General features: G+C 42.4%; 1 gene segment (V, D, J or C); it reads left to right on the top strand.

Annotated features, from left to right (window-relative positions):
• The window catches only part of LOC140599256 (immunoglobulin heavy variable 3-74-like), a 571,793-nt gene that overhangs the window by 374,060 nt on the left and 182,226 nt on the right, over window positions 1–15,507 (top strand).

Below are 15,507 nucleotides of genomic sequence, written 5' to 3'. Positions count from 1 at the left end.
TCTATTGGTTTTGTTGACTGTTTCTTTTGCTGTGCAGAAGCATTTTATCTTATGTCCCAATGGTTCATTTTGACTTTTTTACAGCCCAGAGTCCGTGCTCTCACCATATCTCCTGTATGATAGGGATGAAACCAGTGCCCAGCCCAGGTCAGTGGGGATACACATCCTATCACATTAATAGGTGATTTGCACAGCCCAATTGAAGAGGATTGTGAGAACAAGTTGGACGATATCCACTGTGGCAATGATCAGAATGCACCCAGGCCCCAAAGCACTGCTCACCATGAAGAAGACCCATGAGTACCATATACACACGACATCAAGCTCTAGTGAGGAGGCGTTTTATTCAAACCAGAAGCAGATTCATCTCCTCCCCTCTGGTTTTTATGTGCAGCTCTTCTCTTCTTGAAACCTGACATACACATGAGCCCATCTGCACAGGTGAGACAGGAACTGATCTCCAAGAGGGAAACCACCTGTTCAGAAATCCTTCCCTGTCACTTAGGGGATGCTGATCCAACATGCAGTATTCCAGGAACCCTATTTCTGCATCATATCCTTTATTTGCTTCTGGGGCGACTGCCCTCTCCTGACATCCATGGCCTCAAATCAGGGTCCTGGCTATGCCCTCTGAGAAAGGGGAAATCTAGGGACTTGATGTTTATGGAGACCTCCCTATGGGTATGGGGCACAGTGCTGGAAGCAAAGACAGGGTGAGTCAGCCTGGAAATTATCATCTGAAGAGCAGGTGTGAGCACTCATATCCACAAACTTGCAGGATCCCAGGCATTTGGAGGACAGACAAACCCAACATGCACACTCTTCCCTATCTCTGCTTGAATCATATTTTCTTTAGTTGGATTGACTTGAAACAAGTCACACATCCAGGCCTAGCATCCATGTGGAGGATGCTGCCCATGAGCTCGGTGCAGGGAAGAAGGGCACATTGGGATCTTGGCTGCAAATATCAGCTACAGTGTGTGTGTGTGTGTGTGTATGTGTGTGGACAGTGGAGTTGCAGTGTACTGTGAGCTGCATGTGTCTTCATAAAAAAATAATCAGATGTGACCTTCAGGAACCTTCCCAGGAACCTAAAGGAGATAAGGGGCTCCCCAAAGCCCTGACAGTTCCTGGTCTTATGGTGAGTGTGAACTTTCAGTGCATCTGGGGCTACAGGGAAATGTCTCCACCAGAAGTTCAGAAGACCCTTGCTTGGCGTCTTCTTGCAGACTGTGCATAGCTAGGAACCGAGGTCACTATTGCAGATGATATCAGAGCACATGGTGTCACTGGAAGAGCTCTCTGAAGGAAAAACACACACATTGTTGGGGCAGAAAGGTTTCTCTCATTCCCTTCTATATTCTTAGGATGGGTTAATAATTACTTGGACATACGACGAACAGGAGAAAAATAGTATTAATCTTGCATGTATAGCAGCTTGTGAAATATAAAGACACAGAAATGTGAGCAAAGTAGAAAGGACTTACACCTCTCTACAGGGTGGGGATTGGAAGGCATGACAACAGATAGAAATGTGGATTTGTGGAAGTAAAATCCTAGAGAAATAAGGTTTCTTTTACAGCTCCTTTGGCCCTAAAATCTTACTGCCTATGGTAATTAAATGTTTCTTCCTGAATCAGAGAGGACGGTTTTCCTTTGGGAGATTGATTTCACCTCAGAGGTCAGGAGGATCAGTATATCTCAGCATTGGCTCTTTCTCGAGGAGTGTAAATTCCAGAGACACACTTGGGAGGTCATATTCTGTGCCCATTCACAATGTACTACTTGAGTGGAGACACTGCAGTAAATACCTTTTGAGCCCAGACGGGGTCCTACAAGCAAAGTCGGGGTCTGGGCTACAGGAGGCGCTCAGGACCATGCAGCACAAGGCTCCTGCCCCAGGAGCAGATGCACAGAGATCTGGGGAAGGCTTTCTCAGAGAGGATGGGGTCGCCTTGTTCGAGGAACTACATTAAATGCAGGTAGGACAGGGAGTGCTACAGGGTGTGTAATATTTTTTTATATAGAATATTTACATAAAGAATACCTAAAAGTAAAATTTATTGATGGACAAAATACTGAAATATGTGATTATGAATAGTTGACTCTATATCAATAACTACATGAATTAAAATTTAAAATTTCACTTCAAATGTACTCATTTTATTAGAATATCCCTTAGTGAAAATAATTATCTGCCTGTCTTACATACATGATGATATCATCCTCAGATCCCATCTACACTTGCCTGTCTGCAAAGTTTCTAAGAATTGCCCCCAGAATGAGCAGAAACTGACTTATGCCAAGTGAGCCCAAGCCCCAAATGTCTCTCCCCTCTTGCATCATGACGTTTCTCCAGGATTTCATAGCTGCTCAGTATCCTCAACCAGCTCTTGTCCCAAACACAAAACATAATCCATTTTTCTTTCTTTCTTTTTTTTTTTTATTTATGATAGTCAGAGAGAGAGAGAGAGAGAGAGGCAGAGACACAGGCAGAGGGAGAAGCAGGCTCCATGCACCGGGAGCCCGACGTGGGACTCGATCCCGGGTCACCAGGATCGCGCCCTGGGCCAAAGGCAGGCGCCAAACCACTGCGCCACCCAGGGATCCCCAACATAATCCATTTTTCATAGCAATTTGCTTCTCAGGACTTCATAGGATGGCATCTTTCTGAAATTACTTTAACCCACAAGAGGTAATAGCATGAATTTTTAAGAGTTCTTCTGAGGAACTGGACCCATCACATTGGCTCCCATAACTGAATAGGCTGAGAGGTCCTTGATCTACATTCATGAGGTGGGGACCCAGTGAAGCCAGTGGAGTAATTCTTGTGTGCCTCTGAAGTAGTCTGTCTTTGGAGCATCTGGAGACGTGCATGTGTAACTGTCTCCAAGGCAGGAGGACATGGATGTTCCAAATCAAGCCTCCAGGCAGGAAGAATGATGGAACTCTTCATCCTTCTGTTATTTATTCTATTCAGAAAAACTCAGGCATCCCTTTTTCTTTTTTTTTTTAGAAGATTTATTGATTTTTCATGAGACATACAGAGACAGTCACAGAGACAGGGGCAGAGGGAGAAGCAGGGTCCACACAGGCAGCTCAATGAGGGACTCGAACCTGGGACTTCAGGACTACCTGAGCTGAAGGCAGATGCTCAACCACTGAGCCACCCAGGTGTCCTGAGTGTCTGTTGTTTACATCCACCCAGTCCTTGCACAATATTACAGCAGCCAGAAGAGGTTATGACCCTAGTGACACATGGATCCAAGTAATGATACTCTGGCAAGTCGTGTCTCTGTTGACCCTGAGGGACTTGAGTGGTACCATCTCCTTCCAGACTTGTGTTATACTGACTGCTGGGAGGTGTGTGCCTCACCACTGGGAACGACGTTGGTCCCCCATGTCCCCAACCTAATACCCACCTGCATCTTTTACTCTCCCTCCATAGGCAAGGGAGGTTTCCAATGGTGAGCTCATTACTGGAAATCCACAAACACCTACAATAACTGTTTATCCTTTATCTATATGTTTATATGCATTCATTCTTCTAGAGTGTTTCTACACCATCCTGGTGGCATGACCTGGTGTTTACAGTATATCTCAGCTCTTCTATCCTGTCCATACTTTACACGTGAACTCACTGGTAGAGCAACTGTTTCAGGAAGTGAAATCCAGTCATGGACCGTGAGTCCCCTGACCGCAAGCAATAAACCTCCGGTGGGAACGACCCCTTCTCTGTATCAGGAGGGAAAAATGATCCTCAGAATCAGAGTAGGGTTTGTAGGGCCCAGAAGGCTCTGCGGAAAACCCTCGTCAGTTCCTCACTCATTCACTGACCCAAACCCAAATCCTGGCCTTAAATATCCACAAACCAAATGTTGTATTGTCCAACAGGCAGAAGGGCTGCCTACGGTGTTCATTGTCTGAGTGTTGTATTTTACATAGCTCATGCACGTGGAAAATGAAATGCATCACTCCTTAGATATGTCTTATATCTACTGATTTATTAGATGAGAAAAAGAAACCAGAAAAACAGAAGAGAAATATTTCTGCTACAACAGGTTGAAGACCTACTGAGGAATATTAGGCAATTAAAAAATTAATCAGGAGAGGGAAGAAAAGTTATTTGTTTCCATATGAGGTGATCTGCTAAAGAGGCAATGCCTACAAATTCCACAAACTCTAGGAATTAATTAATGATGTCAGGGAATGTTCAGGATATAAAATAAACAAATACAGCTATGATTCCAAACACTTAGAAAAATCATCCATATAAAATTCACAAAAATATAACTTAGCTAGCATCAAAAATGAATATTTAGGATTAAATTTCAATAGGAGATAAAATACCATACTAAAAATGATGTATTTTGATGAAAGGTTTTTTAAAAAAGAAAACAGAAATGAAAAGATAATGACAAATACCCACCATTTACTTCAACGTGGATAGAACTGAAGTGCATTATGCTGAGTGAAATAAGTCAATCAGAGAAGGACAAACATTATAGGTTCTCATTCATTTGGGGAATATAAATAATAGTGAAAGGGAATATAAGGGAATGGAGAGGAAATGTGTGGAAAATGTCAGAAAGGGAGACAGAACATAAAGACTCCTAACTCTGGGAAATGAACTAGGGGTGGGAAATCTGTATGTTGGCAAATCGAACACCAATAAAAAATAAATTTATTATTAAAAATAAATAAAAATAATAAATAAATAAAATATTTTCAAAAAACAAAAATAATAAAATAAAAAACATTTCTGTAGAGGGATGCAAATGACTGAGCACTCTTATTTTTGATAATTGTATGGTCAGAATTGTCATTATTTTTCCATATGAATATGGAGTTTTTCTATTATGTAAGAAAACAATTGGTATTTTGATTAATTTAATCAACCTAAAAATCATTAGAACAGACGAGATTGGGCACGTTCAGGGTGGTATGGCCATAGACCCCGAATAGCCAGGGGAGTTTTAAAGAGGAAAACGATAGCTGGGATCATCACAATGCCAGATTTCACGTTGTACTACAAAGCTGTGGTCATCAAGACACTGTGGTACTGGCACAAAACCAGACACATACATCAATGGAACAGAATAGAGAATCCAGAAGTTGGCCCTCAACTCTATGGTCAACTAGTATTTGACAAAGGAGGAAAGACTATCCATTGGAAGAAAGACAGTCTTTTCAATAAATGGTGCTGAGAAAATTGGACATCCACATGCAGAAGAATGAAACTAGACCACTCTTTTTCACCATACACAAAGGTAAACTCAAAATGGATGAAAGATCTAAATGTGAGACAAGATTCCATCAAAATCCTAGAGGAGAACACAGGCAACATCCTTTTTGAACTTGGCCACAGTAACTTCTTGCAAGATACATCCACGAAGGCAAAAGAAACAAAAGCAAAAATGAACTTTTGGGACTTCATCAAGATAAGAAGCTTTTGCACAACAAAGAATACAGTCAACAAAACTCAAAGACAAACTACAGAATGGGAGACAATATTTTCAAATGACATATCAGATAAAGGGCTAGTTTCCAAGATCTATAAAGAACTTATTAAACTCAACAGAAAAGAAACAAGCAATCCAATCATGAAATGGGCAAACGATATGAACAGAAATCTCACAGAGGAAGGCATAGACATGGACAACAAGCACATGAGGAAATGCTCCGCATCACCTGCCATCAGGGAAATACAAACCAAAACCACCATGAGATACCACCTCACAGCAGTGAAAATGGGGAAATTTAATAAAGCAGGAAACTACAAATGGTGGAGAGGATGTGGAGAAAGGGGAACACTCCTGCACTGTTGGTGGGAACGTGAACTGTTGCAGCCCCTCTGGAAAACTGTGTGGAGGTTCCTCAAAGAGTTAAAAATAGATCTGCCTTCCTGGTAATTTATGGAAAAACCCACATCCAACACCATTTGCAACAGTGAAATGCTGAAGACTTCCTGTCAAGTCAAGAGCCACACAAGGATGCTTATTTCTACCATGAGTATTCATCTTGGTACCACGAAGGAGAAGAAACTGTGACACCCCAAATACATCAGCTGGTCCCTTGGGTTGTTGTGAACTAATGTCACTTGGGAATCAACCAGTGGAGAGACAGGCTGGGCCTCCTATTTCCCCTTGATGGCAAGAAATAAATCTACATGGGCATTTTCCCATCCCTATACCTGGATGGCAGAATCATGCTTAGCACCAGAATAAGGACCTTACGACCCGGAAGGCAAACAACCCTTGTCAGTCCCTCACTAATTCACTGACTCAAGCCAATATCCTGACTTTATATCTACACAAACCCAATGTTTTTTGTCGAAGTGACACAAGGGCTACATAATTTGGTCACTGTCTGGGTGTTGTATTCTAGGGAGCTCATGCACTTGCAAAATGAAATACATTTCACCTTAGATCAGTTTTGTGTCTACTGAGTAATTAGACCAAAGAACCTACAAGAAACGAAGGAAATCTTTTTGCTCCAATGACTGGAAGATCAAACCAATAAATTCGGCAATAATAAAATAAATTATATTTAAATCCGTAGACAGGGCAAAAATTCTTTTTCCACATGACATGATCTGCAGGAGAGGCAAACCCTTTAAACTCCACAAACTGTTAAAATTAATTATGTCAGGGAAACTTCAGGGTATAAAAACAACATGTGAAATAAAGCTATGTTTCCACACACTAACAACAAATTATCTAAAAGAATCAGAAAGGGAGACAGAACATGAAAGTCTCCTAACTCTGGGGAAAAAACCAGGGGTGCTGGAAGGGGAGGTGGGTGGGGGGGTGGGGGTGACTGGGTGACAGGCACTGAGATGGGCACTTGACGGCATGAGCACTGGGTTTATTCTATATGTTGGCAAATTGAACACCAATAAAAAATAAATTTATAATAAAAAAGAAAAAAGAAAAGAAAATTAACAAAATATTCCTTTCACACTGGCAAAAAATTAAAATAATTAGTATTAAATGTCCATAGGCGGTAACATGCCATATACTAAAAATTACCTAAATTGCTGAATGGGTTTTAATAAGACATTGAGAGATGCAAAGCTAATTCTGTTCACATGTTAGAACACTTCATAACGTTACATGGCATTACAAAAATTTGGCCTCAAATGTAATGCAATCATGTTTATGAAACTTGTCAAGAATCATCTAAGTCTGGAGCTAACTATATACTCAGAGGACATGCAAATAAGGGCTTTCCCTCCACTGATTAAACCAGCCCATCCCCGAACCTGCAGCTGGGAGAGGAGCCCAGACCCCAGCATCCCCAGGGGACCCCATTCAGGGATCAGGACAGAACACACACAACTCACCATGGAGTCTGTGCTCAGCTGGGTTTTCCTTGTTGCTATTTTAAAAGGTAATTCATGGAGAACACGGGACCTTGAGTCTGTGAGTGGAGGTGAGTGAGAGATACAGGGGATGTGGAACCATTTCCTGACCAGGATGTCTTGTGTCTGCAGGTGTCCAGGGTGAGGTGCAGCTGGTGGAGTCTGGGGGAGACCTGCTGAAGCCTAGGGGGTCCCTGAGACTCTCCTGTGTAGCCTCTGGATTCACTTTCAGTAGTTACTGGATAAGCTGGGTCCGCCAGGCTCCAGGGAAAGGGCTGCAGTGGGTCTCAGTAATGAACAAAGATGGAAGTACCACATACCATGCAGATGCTGTGAAGGGCCGATTCACCACCTCCAGAGACAATGTCAAGAACACACTGTACCTGCAGATGAACAGCCTGAGAGCTGAGGACACAGCCGTGTATTACTGTGCACACACTGTGAGGGGACCTCAGTGTGAGCTCAGACAGAAACCTCCTTGTAGAAGGGGATCAGGGCCACTAGGAGGTGCACACTCCTGACTAGTTGTCACCGAAGGGCCAGGAGCAGGTGCAGATGGAGGTTACGGGCTGGTTTGCTGCCAGGGTCTGGGCTTCCTCTCCTTTGAGCAGTATTCTCCAAGGAGTCATTGGACACATTTTCCTGGTCTTATCTATTGAGTCTCAATTAGAAATATTATTTTTATATGAAAAACACTATGACATGTACAAAGGACAAAGTTGCTGACACTTGTTTGTTACTATCCCTACATGCAAAAAAAATTGCAATCTCTCCAGTTACATCAACTAAGCATTTACTGGAGCCACATCTGCACTTCTGCGTTGCAGGTCCACTCACCTCAAGGACCAGAGAATTCTGCAGGGCCTCAGTTCTAGTGGAGGTGGTATCAGGTCTCATTTAACAAGCAGAACAAAGCACATCCAGTTAAAACTCACCACATTTTGGCAACGGACCACATACAGCCCACTGAAGGCCAGAAATGCCTGTGTAGATGCCTGGACTGAAGAAAATAGCAGCCAAAACAACAACACAGTGGCTGCAGCCCACACCACAGACACTCTCTGAAGACCCAGAGGCAGCATCCTATGTGACGTCTTTGTCATAAAGCTGTTATTCTGGAGCAGAAGCTAGAACTGGTATTTGTACACACAGAGGAAGATACAGACCTAGAGAAAATGTCAAGGTAAAGGAATTCAATTCCACTTTTCTGCTCTGATCCACCTCAAATTTGTGTGGAATTCCTTCTGCTTTATATGCTGAAGATCAAGAGGGGACTCTGAAATTTTATGTCAAAATCACCTAAATTTATTTCCCTCCCATCTCTTACCTCAGTCCTGTGGATTCATTTTGTGTTTGAATGTATGTTGCACAATTTTTATTTTATTTTGCAGTAAGTAATGGTGACATATGTGGCCCATGCACATATTCTCCCTAATGAGTGACATAGAGAGGAAAGCACCTCTCAACATGTGACATGGGCTTTGGGCAGGAGGTCGGGCATTCTTCACAAGGACAGGGATTGTGGGGATATTATTATCACAACTCTGTGTCTTCCTTCCATTGCTGTAGTTGCACGTTGGATGGTGTGGGCAGCTGGAAGTCCCCCTGATGCATGTGATCCCCTCAGGGATGGAAGCTGCTGGATCTGGAGGCAGAAAAGAAGTCCTGTCTCATTTGGCAGTGTCAAAGGGACTGACATGAGAAACCAAATTTGAGGCCCTTGTGGGTGGGCAAGGGTGCAGCTGCTCTGGGAAAACATATGTTGTGTGCGACATCAGATAGGTAATAGTAAACCTACCCTATGATCCCGCAACTGCACTACTGGGCATTTGCTATAAGAAAACAAAAGTACTGGGATGTCTGGGTGGCTCAGCAGTTGAGCGCATGCCTTCAACTCAGGTCCTGTTCCAATCTGGTGATCGTGTCTCATATCAGACTCCTGGAAGGAGCCTGCTTCTCGCTCTTTGTCGCAGCGTCTTTGTATCTCCCATGAATAAATAAATAAAATCAGTAAAAGGAAAAGAATCCTAAGATACTTGGGTGGCTTAGCAGTTGTGCGCCTGCCTTTGGCTCAGGGCATAATCCCAGACTGTAGGGGTCAAGTTCTACCTCGGTTTTCCCACATTTAGCCTGCTTCTCCCTCTGCCAATGTCTCTGCTTCTCTCTGTGTGTATGTCTCCCGTGAACAAATATAACAAATGAAACCTTAAAAAAATAAAAGAATATTCAAAGGAAAACAGGACCATTGAAATAAAGACTCACTATTAGTATATATAAAACCAAACATAAAAGCACTGAGGGGGGCACTTGACAGGATAAGCCAACATTCATCTATAAAACAGGCAGAGCCTTGTGTGGACACGTTACACAGGAGGGTATAGACACATGAAGTAAGCACAGGGAGAGCACCTCCCACCCGGGTCTGTCAGGGAAATTCACATCAACCACAATGAGATGCCTTATACACTCATCACAAGGGCTCAGGTATGAAAGAAACACTGACCGGAACATCCAGTGGAGCATGTAGGACACCTGAGCGTCAACCCTGCCAGTAAGAATGAAAAATGAAACAGAAGCCCTGGAAAATCATTTTTCTGTTCTTCCTGGAATTAAAGATGGATAACCTACCACATGACCTGGAAATCCCACTCCTCAGAAGGTGCTCCGGAATAATGAAACCCCATGTTCATGTAAAAATGGCATGTGAGGATTTATAGTGTCTTCATTTCTGTTAGATGCTAACAGCATCCCCAGAATCCTTCATGATTTAAAGAATAATCCCAGGAAGAAAACATCCATCAATGGAACAGGATTCTACGATAAGAAGTCACACTATTGATGCACCCACCATCCCAGGGGAACCTCAAGGACATGATGTTCCATGAAGGTCAGCCGTCTCAGGGATGACTGAGGCCGTGCAGCCTGGGGCATTCATACAGCCAGGCCAGGGTCACTATTGTATGGTTGGCTTTCTCTCCCTCTTCACCAAACTCAGAGGATGAGCTCCTCTGCATCAGGCTGCATGCTGCCCTCCTGTGCACAATGTCATCAAGTACAGAGCCTCCAAACACTGAACTTAACCACCGCTTGTCCTCTGATGGGGGGTTTCTGAGCGTCTGACATGTGTTCTGGCAGCAACTGTCCCCTCCAGCGTCTCTGTCTCTGGCTCTTTCCTGTAGGTGAGCAGCACTAGGTTAAGACACCTCCACTGAGTCCACCTGTCTCCTGCTACTATATCTCCCCACAACCTGAGGTCTAGACCTTCCTCTCACTCAGCTGGAAAAAAGGTCAAGTGTTTGGGAACAGAGTGAGGTCACAGTTTTAATCAACTGTCCGCACAGGATCCCACTACTGTTTGTTTTCTATAGAGAAATAGATATGGAAGAACTTGTCCAGATTAAAAAATCATATTTTATATATTTATTTAGAGAGAAAGACAAGGAGAGGAGTAGGAGAGAGAGAAAGAAAATCTCAAGCAGGTTCCCTTAACAGAGCCTGACCTGGGGCTCAATTCCAGGATCCTGAGATCACGACATGACTCCAAACCAAGAGTTAGATTCCTTTTTTTTTTTTTTAAGAGTTAGATTCCTTATCCACATGAGTTGACCAGGTGACCCATCCTTGAGGAACTATTTAAAGAGGGATTTGGGTTTGTTATTATTGTGTTTTTTCAGAATTTCTATTGAGGTTAAAAGTCCCTTCTGTTTTTTGGAGACTAATTCCGTCTCAGTATATAGTTGAACACACTGTCTCCCATTTCATAGGCTGCCTTCTCGCTCTGCTAATATTTGTTCTGCACACTTTGTGCATGAGGTAGCCCCACTCATCTGTCTTTGTTTTTCTGAATGTGATTTTAATGTTATATCAAATAAATCATGAAACGCCTCTTTGGCTTATTGGTTGAGCGACTGCCTTTGGCTCAGGGCGTGATCCCGGAGTTCCAGGATTGAGTCTCGGGTCCGGCCCCCTACATGGAGCCTACTTCTCTCTCTGCCTGTGTCTCTGCCCCTCTCTGTGTCCCTCATGAATAAACAAATCTTAAAAAAAAAAACAAATAAATCACAGCCAAGCAAATATCACGATGTTTTCCCCTTAGTACATGTATAAGTTGTAGGGTTGAGACTTCCGCTTAACTCTTTAATCCCTTTTGTGATTTTCTGTGTCCTTGTATCTGTGTGATGTTTGATAAGGACCAAGTGTCATAATTTATATGAGGCTGTCCAACACCATTTGCTATGGAGACTATCCTTTCCCCACTGTGTATCTTAGATATCCTGTGGGTGAAGAATTTCTGACTGCATATGCACATGTTTACTACTGGGCTCTGTAATGTGCTCCAATGTCTACATATCTAACATTAGGCAGTCACACACTGAAATGCTTAATGTGCAACTATAATATATTTCTGTAGAGGGATGTGTGATGCCTGACTATTGTTCTAATTTCAAAAAACTATATGGTGACTCTCATGTGACTTTCTTTTCCATATGAATATGGAGTTTTACTATTATATAAAAACACAATTGATATTTTGATTAACTTAACATTAAAATCATTAGAACAAAAAATATTTGAATATTTGTATAGACAAATAAAAATACTCTGGGAGATTTAATAAGTATATGGAAAATAAAAATGAAATTTAAGACACAGGCATTCTAGGAAAATAGGTAATCCTTAATAAATATAATCTGATTTCAAAGAGAAGAAATTACTGACACCAAAAAATTGAAAGGACCGTGAACAAACTTCTAAGATTTTAAAAGAGCAAATAACGGATAACCAAGGCAAATTACAAAATTACTAGTATTATCAATAACATGAAACTCTTTCATGAAGAAACAAAAAAATGAACAAAACAGAACAAACATGAAGCCTGAAACCATTATCTAAAAATACTGAATTCTGGGCATTGATTTTGTTTCCTGCCACACTGCCAAATGGCTGTATAAGTTCTAGCAATCTTGGGATGGAGTCTTTTGGGTTTTCTACGTAGAGCATCATGTCATCAGTGAAGATGGAGACTTTGACTTCTTCTTTGCCAATTTGAATGCCTTTAAAGTCTTTTTGTTGTCTGAGTGCTTAGGCTAGGACTTCTCGGACTATGTTGAATAGCAGTGGTGAGAGTGGACATCCCTGTCTTGGTCCTGATCTTAGGGGAAAGGCTCCCACTGCTTCCCCATTGAAAAAGATATTTGCTGTGGGCTTTTCGTAGATGGCTTTTAAGATGTCGAGGAATGTTCCCTCTATCCCTACACTCTGAAGAGTTTTGATCAGGAATGGATGCTGTATTTTGTCAAATGCTTTCTCTGCATCTATTGAGAGGATCATATGGTTCTTGGTTTTTCTCCTGCTGATATGATGAATCACATTGATTGTTTTACGAGTGTTGAACCAGGCTTGTGTCCCGGGAATAAATCCTACTGGAATGCTACAGTTAGAAGAGTTCATGCTTCTATCAAAGTAGGAAGATGGGGGGGGAAAGAAATAAAGAAACAAAAGGCATCCAAGGTGAGTGGCCCGTAAGGAGCCGGGTTAAGGCCGGGGTGTGTACCCGCAGGACAGGAAAGCACCATCCCAGAGAAGCAGGAGCTTCTCCAATCTTCCCAGGCAGAAAAGCACTCTCAGGGAGTTAGGGCAGGACCCCAGGAGGGCGGGGATGCCCTCAGGCTCCCTGGGACACTAACAGACACCTGCGCTCCTGGAAGAGTGTGCAAAACTCCCTTAAGGGCTGCAGCGCGCAGGGTTGGACCCAGGAGCAGCTCCGAGGGGCTCCAGCTGATGATCCGCATAAAGGGGGCTGCGCGGGCCCTGGAGCAGCTCAGAGGGCCTCGGGCGGCAGCTACGCAGAGAGGGGGCTACCCCGCTGGGAGGCAAATAAAACAGCACAGGCCCAGGAGTGCAGGGAGCCGTGGACACAGCCCAGTATCTGGCCTCCCCCTGGGACAGGCAGAGACCAGGAGGGCACAGGACAGCAAGGATGCTTCCCTGAAATAGCTTCACTGTCATGTAATTTCACATGTAGACTATGGAATAGGATGGTAGAGCTGTTAGATATTGACATAACCAGGTCATGTTACCTGTTTATTGCACATTCCATGACAAAATGATTGCACTTAAATAAAATGATAAGAGGTAAATAAGTCATGTAGGTCCCTTGAGGGGTTCCAATGAGGAAATCCTAAAGGGAAACTTATCTCATGTCCAGAGGGAGTCACAGATGCAGGTGGGTTGAAATGAGGACATGGGGCACCAAATGTTCATCCAGTGACAAGGGACACACCTAACAGCCATCAGTACAACACAACTTTGTAAGGTGATGGTGAGACACAAATCCCACAGGGTCATCACATCCTCATCTTCTGGAAACGTTATAAAAGAAAATCTTTTATATTGTTATAAAAGAACATTATAAAAGAACATCTTTTATAACGTTATAAAAGAAAATCCTCACCTTCTGGAAACGTTATAAAAGAACATCTTTAAACTGAAGTTCCAAAGTGTCTGAGTATCTCTGGCTCTCTTGTATCATTGTTCTCCTTCTGTGTATCCACTGTGACTTTTTGACAGATACCTATGTTTTGCAACAGGTTAGTCCTAGTTCCAGGTAAGAAATGCACCCTTCACTGGATGAGGGTGGTTAAATGTTACTTCTCACATCAAATACAGCAGAAAAATTGCAGAGCATCAATGTTTCCCTAATATCTCTGTGTGGGCCATAAAATCTTAGGATTACATGTTCATATTCTGTGAAAAATATCCAGGATGTTTTGATAAGGATTGCTTTGAATATGCAGAAGGTTCTGGGCAGCATAGATACTTCACAGTAGTTAGTTCACAATAGTAATAGTTCACAATAGTTATTTTTCTTTTTGTTTTAAATATTTATTTGTTTATTCAGGAGATATAGACAGAGAGAGAAGCAGGCTCCCTTCCAAAAGCCTGATCCCAGGACCCCAGGATCACAACCTAAGCCAATTGCAGACACTCAACCTCTGAGCAACACAGGTGCCCTGACAATATTCATTGTCTTAATCTGTATGCATGGAATGTTTTCCATCTCATTGTGTCTTCTTCAATTTCTTTCTAAGTTGTCAAACAGGTAGAAACATTTTAGGGAAAAAAAACAGAAACAAAACTACAGCTAGAGGGCATCACAATGTTTACAGGCAAGCTCTATTATAAAGTCTTTATCGTCAAGATAGCCTGCTACTGACAAAAACAACACATAGATCAATGGAATACAGCAGAGAATGCAAAAATGGAACCTCAACTCTATGGGCAACTACTCCTCAAGAAGCAAGAAAAAAATATCTAATGAAAGAAAGTCTCATCAATAAATGGATCTGAAAAAAAATTGGACAGTCACCTGCACAAGAATGAAAGTGGACCTTTCAGCTACACCAAACACACAGATAATCTCAAAGTGGATGAAATACCAAAATCTGAGCCAGTAATTCATCAAAATTCTAGAGGCAAATTCAGGTAACAACCTTTTTCCTCGGCTGCAGAGAGTCCTACGAAGGCACCTCTCAAAAGGCAGAGGAAACAAAGGGAAAAATAAACTATTAGGACTTTATCAAGATAAAATCTGTACAACAATGCAACAGGCGACAAAATGAAAGGCAACCTACGGAATAGGACAAGATATTTCCCTAACAAAGACAGCACCCAACAAAACAATCAATCCAGTCATGAAATGGGGAGAATACATGAACAGGCATCCTCCAAAGAAGACCGATAAATGGCCAACAGGCAGATGAGAAAAATGATCCACATGACTTGTCATCAGGGAGATACAAATGAAAACCACACTAAGATCCTACAACTCAGAATGGATAAAGTAACCAGTCCAGAAACAATAAATATAAGGGAGGATATTGAGAAAGTGGAACCCTCTTCCAGTATTGGTGGGAATTCAGGCTTGTTGAGCCATACCAGAAAACAGAATGGAATGTCCTGAGAAAGTGAGAATAGAGCCACCCCAGGACCCAGCCATTGCATTGAAGGGTATTTACCCCAAAGACACAGATTTATTTATTTATTTTTATATAAGTTTATTTTTATTGGTGCTCAATTATCCAACATATAGAATAACACCCAACACTCATCCCGTCAAGTGCCCCCCTCAGTGCCAGTCACCC

This window comes from Vulpes vulpes, chromosome 6, assembly GCF_048418805.1.
Source record: "Vulpes vulpes isolate BD-2025 chromosome 6, VulVul3, whole genome shotgun sequence".
In the NCBI taxonomy this organism is placed as follows: Eukaryota; Metazoa; Chordata; class Mammalia; order Carnivora; family Canidae; genus Vulpes; species Vulpes vulpes.
Note: the sequence above shows the minus strand (reverse complement) of the source record. Positions and strands in the feature narration are given on the sequence as shown.